At 40.4% G+C, this 5,621-nt stretch overlaps 1 pseudogene; it reads left to right on the top strand.

Annotated features, from left to right (window-relative positions):
• Positions 1-905: 905 nt before the first annotated feature.
• On the top strand, positions 906-4,499 carry LOC108350188 (heterogeneous nuclear ribonucleoprotein A1 pseudogene; annotated as a pseudogene).
• The last annotated feature ends 1,122 nt before the right edge of the window (positions 4,500-5,621 follow it).

The raw sequence follows: 5,621 nt of genomic DNA, 5'->3' as shown, positions 1-5,621 counted from the left end.
GGCCTTGTTCCCCTCTTATGTAGAAAATAAAACTTTCTAGTGGATTCTTGCCCAACATGTTGGCTTTCCACCTGTTGTGGTAAGATTAAAAAAGCAGCGGATCCGCGGGAACCCAGTGCACCAGCTGTTTCTAGGCCAGCTGCTTTCCCACACTGTCCCCATGGTGGGTAAAATCAACATTTTAGCAATTAAATTTATATGTTAAATACACAATCCACAGTACGTCCACAAAATAAATTCACTGCCAATTAATGATTTGAACTGCCCACCTAGATAACATAAAATTGAACTAGACCACCTGGATCGAAATCATCTTTCTCTGTTGTCTCCATCTTGATTCCTTTCATTCCTCCTCCTCCAGCCTTACAAAATTTTGTCCCTGTCCCACTCTCTACTGTCCAATTATGTAGTGCCTTGACATCAACCTACACTGGTATAGATATTCATTTTAATATCTGACAAAATGGGCTTCAAACAAAAACTAATCAAAATCAGGGAAGAGGACTTCACACTCATCAAAAGAAAAATCTACCAAGAGAACATTGTGTCTGTCTGCATCTGTTGATCTTGACTTTTCTTGGGCCATTTTCTTCTGCTTGTTTTTTTTTATGATGATGTATAAATTTTTATTTTATTTTATTCCTTACCAGCCTGTATTTTTTTTCTAATGAAATACAGAAAAGAGGTGAATCTGGATGGGAAGGCGGGTGGGGAAGAGCTAGAGTAGTAGAGGAAGGGAAAACTATAATCAGGATATATTATGTTAACATATATTTCATGAACAGAAAATAAAAATATAGTATTTTGATATAATAATTGGAAGTATTCGTAATATTAAATAAAGAAGAAATACTCGCCCATAACTATTTTCATTTTAACACCTGGTTAGAATATAAAGTTGAAAAATGGTCCTAATCTGTGCTCCTAGGCTGACCCTGTGCCACAGCTATCTGCACCACAGTCCTGCCCAGACAGCAGGTAACCCAGCAGTGCTAACACACCAAAGATCACTGGACTTGGACTACCACTGCTGCCAAAAGACCAGGCCTAAGGGAAGCCCAAAGGATCCAGAAACCAGAGCAGACAGCGACAGCATCCTTCAGGTTTCCACATGTGCCTTGGGGCTGACCCTGTGCTACAGGTATCCTAAACCCAATCCCAACTGGAGAGAGCCGGTCTCCCAAGAGTGCTGACACACCTAATATCATAGGACTTCCAGGAGTATGGACACACGTAAAATCACAGTTAGCAAAGCACCACAATTCTGCCCAGACAGAGTTTGTCTCCTAGGAGTGCTGACAAACCTAAGACCACAGGCTGAGAAACTCATAGGAGAGACAAGCTCCAGTCAGAGACAGCAAAATCAGCTAAAACCAGAGATAACAAGATGACAACAGGTAAGCGCAAGAACATAAGCAATAGAAACCAAGGTTGCTTAGCATCATCAGAACCCAGTTCTCCCACTACAGCAATCCTTGGCTACCCCAACATACCTGAAAAGCAAGATTCTGATTTAAAAATCACATCCCAGGATGATGATGGAGGACTTTAAGAAGGACATAAATAATTCTCTTAAAGAAATACAGGAGAACACAAATAAACAGGTAGAAGTCCTTAAAGAGGAAACATAAGTCCCCTAAAGAAATACAGGAGAATACAACCAAACAGGTGAGGGAATTGAACAAAACCATCTAGCATCTGAAAATGGAAAAAGAAATCACAAAGGGAGACAACCCTGGAGATAGAAAACTTAGGAAAGAGATCAGGAATCAAAGATGTGAGCATAACCAACAGAATACAAGAGATTGAAGAGAGAATCTCAGGCTTAGAAGATACCATCAAAGAAAATGCAAAATGCAAAAAGATCCTAACCCAAACCACCCAGGAAATACAGGATACAATGAAAAGACCAAAGCTAAGGATAATATGCAAAGAAGAGGGAAGATTCCCAACTCAAAGTGCCAGTAAACATCATCAACAAAATTACAGAAGAAAGCTTTTCTAACCTAATGAAAGAGATGCCCACAAACATACAAAAAGTTGACAGAACTCCAAATGGATTGGACCAGAAAAGAAATTCCTCCCATTGCATAATAATCAAAACACCAGATGTACAAAACAAAGAAAGAATATTACAAGCAGTAAGGAAAAATGGTTAAGTAGCATATAAAGGAAGACCTATCAGAATTAGACCAGAGTTCTCAACATCAATTCTGAAAACCAGAAGATCTTGGGCAAATGTCACACAGACACTAAAAGAACACAAATGCCAGCCCAGGCTACTATATCCAGCAAAACTCTCAATTAACATAGATGGTGAAACCAAGATATCCCATGACAAAAGCAAATTACCCAATATCTTTCCACAAATCCAGTCCTACAAAGGAAATAGATGGAAAACTTCAACACAAGGAGGGAAGCTACTCCCAAGAAATTAATCACTTTTCAAGAAACAGAAAAGGAGGAGAGCCATGAAAACTTAATTCTACTTCTAACAACAAAATAATAGGAAACAACTGCCACTATTCCTTAATATCTCTTAACATCAATGAACTCAGTTCTCCAATAAAACAACATAAACAAACAGACCGGATACATAAATAGGACGGAGCATTTTGTTGCATATGGAAACATACTTCAATGATAAAGACATACTACATCAGAGTAAAAGGCTCGGAAAATGTTTTCCAAGCAAATGGTCTCAAGAAACAAGTTGGAGTAGCCATTCTAATATTGAATAAAACCAATGTTCAACAAAAAGTTATAAAAAAAAAGATGAGGAAGGACATTTTATATTCATCAAAGGAAAAATTTACCAACATGAACTCTCAGTTCTGAGTAGGGCACCCACATTCACAAAAGAAACTTTGCTAAAGCTTAAAGCACACATTGAATCTCACAAAATAATAATGGGTGACTTCAACACTCTACTCTCACCAACGAAGACGTCATGAAACAGAAACTAAACAGAGACACAGTGAAAGTAACAAAAGTTTCAAACCAAATGGTTTTAACAGATATCTTTAGAACATTTCATCCTAAAACAAAAGAATATACCTTCTTCTCAGCACCTCATGGTACCTTCTCTAAAACTGAGCATATAACTGGTCACAAAATCGTCCTCATCAGATAAAAGAAGATAGAAATAATCCCATGTATCCTATTAGATCACTATGGATTAAGTCTGGTCTTCAAGAACAACAAAAATGACAGAAAGCCCCCCTACACATGGAGGCTGAACAAATCTCTTTCAATGATAGTGTGGTTAGGGAAGAAATAAAGAAAAGAAATTAAAGACCTTTTAGAATTTAATGAAAATGAAGGGGCATGTTCATCATCGTATTCTTTTCTGCTCTTTGATGCGGTGGAGGAAGCATCGCTGAAGGCTTTAATCACCCTGCCATCATGTTTAAGTCAGAGTCTCCTAATCACCTAAGAGCTGCAGAATCTCTTCATTGGAGGGCTGAGCTTCCAAACAACCGATGAGGGTCTGAGGAATCATTTTGAGCAATGGGGAATACTCATCGACTATTTGGTAATGAGAGATCCAAACACCAAGAAATCTAGAGGCTTTTGGTTTGTCACATATGCCACTGTGGAGGAAGTGGATGCTGCCATGAATGTAAGACCATACAAGGTAGATGGAAGAATTTGTGGATCCTAAGAGAGCTGTGTCAAGAGAAGATTCTCAGAAACCAGGTGTCCGCTTAACTGTGAAAAAGATCTTTGTTGGTGGTATTAAGACACTGAAAAACATCACCTACGAGAATATTTTGAGCAGCATGGGAAAACTGAAGTGATTGAAATTATGACTGATAGAAGCAGTAGAAAAAAGAGAGACTTTGCTTTTTCACCGTTCATGACCATGACTCTGTGGATAAGAATGTTATTCAGAAATACCATACATGCCACAACTGTGAAGTAAGAAAGGTCCTGTTGAAGCAAGATATGGCTAGTGCTTCGTCCAGTCAGAGAGGTCGAAGTGGTTCTGGAAACTTTGGTGGTGGTCGTGGAGGCGGTTTTGTTGGCAATGACAATTTTGGTCGAGGAGGGAACTTCAGTGGTCATGGTGGCTTTGGAGGCAGTCGTGTTGGTGGTAGATATGGTGGCAGTGGGGAAGGCTATAATGGATTTGGCAATGATGGTGCTTATGGAGGAGGAGGCTCTGGTTACTCTGGAGGAAGCTGAGGCTGTGGAAGTGGTGGACAGGGTTACGGAACCCAGGGAGTGGCAGCTATGATAGCTGTAACAAAGGAGGAGGTGGAGGCTGCTTTGCTGGTGGTCGTGGAAACATTTTTGGAGGTAATGGAATCTACAATGATTTTGGCAATTACAACAACCAATCTTCAAATTTTGGACTGATGAGAGGAAGAAACTTTTGAAGCAGGAGCTCTGGCCCTTATGGTGGTGGAGGCCAGTACTTTGTTAAACCGTGAAACCAAGGTGGCTATGGAGGTTCCAGCAGCAGGAGTAGCTATGGCTGTGGTAGGAGGGTCTAATTACAGCCAGGAAACAAAGCTTAGCAGGAGAGGAGAGCCAGAGAAGTGACAGAGAAGCTACAGGTTATAAAAGATTAGTGAACTCTTGCAAGTACATTGTTGTCAGGGCCGAGCTGCTGCAGAGAAGACATCTTTTAGACAATACTCATGTGTGTGGGCAAAAACTCCAGGACTGTTTCTGTGACTAATTGTACAACAGGTTATTTTAGTTTCTGTTTTGTGAAGAGTGTAAAGCATTCCAACAAATGGTTTTACTGTAGACCTTTTTCACCCTTGCTGCTGATTGCTAAATGTAGTACTCTGATCATGACACTAAATAAATGTGTCTTAAAAAAAAAGAAAGAAAATAAAGGCACAGCATACTCAAACCTATGGGACACAATGAAAGCAGTGCTCAGAAGAAAACACATAGTTCTCAATGCCTCAAGAAAGAAATTGAAGAGAGTATACGCTAATATCTTAACAACACATCTGAAAGTTCTAGAAAAAAAGAAGCTAATACACCCAAGAGGAATAGATGGCAGGAAATAAACTCAGGGTTGAAATCAAATAAGTAGAAAGAAAGAGAACTATACAAAGAATCAATAAAACCAGATGCCAGGAAAGCAAGAGGCTCCCAGGACCCAGTGTGAATGACATTAGCTGAAATACCCAACAAAGTGAATGGAGAACCTGTAGAGACCATATCCAGAGGTTATGCACGGCCCCTGGTTGAGGCATGGGGCCACCCACCCTTCTCAAAAATTTAAACCAGAATTACTCCTGTCTAAAGGAAATATAGGGACGGAGAGTGGAGCAAAGACTATGGGAAAGGCCATTCAGCCACTCCTCCCGACCCCCTGGGGATCCATTCTATATGCAGCCACCAAACCCAGTCACTATTGCTGATGCCAAGAATTGCATGCTGACAGGAACCTGACATGGATGTCTCCCAAGAGACTCTGCCAGAGTCTTACTGATACAGATGAGATGCTTGCAGTCAACCATCAGACTGAGCAGGGGGATCCCAATGGAGGAGTTAGGGGAAGGACTAAAGGAGCTGAAGGGGTCTGCAACAAATAATACACATGGAGGACCCCATGGCTCCAGCTGTAGAGGATGGCATCAATAGGAAGAGAGCTC

The sequence above is a fragment of the Rattus norvegicus genome, chromosome 2 (genome assembly GCF_021556685.1).
Source record: "Rattus norvegicus strain SHRSP/BbbUtx chromosome 2, alternate assembly SHRSP_T2T, whole genome shotgun sequence".
In the NCBI taxonomy this organism is placed as follows: Eukaryota; Metazoa; Chordata; class Mammalia; order Rodentia; family Muridae; genus Rattus; species Rattus norvegicus.
This window is presented reverse-complemented; position numbering and strand designations above follow the sequence as displayed.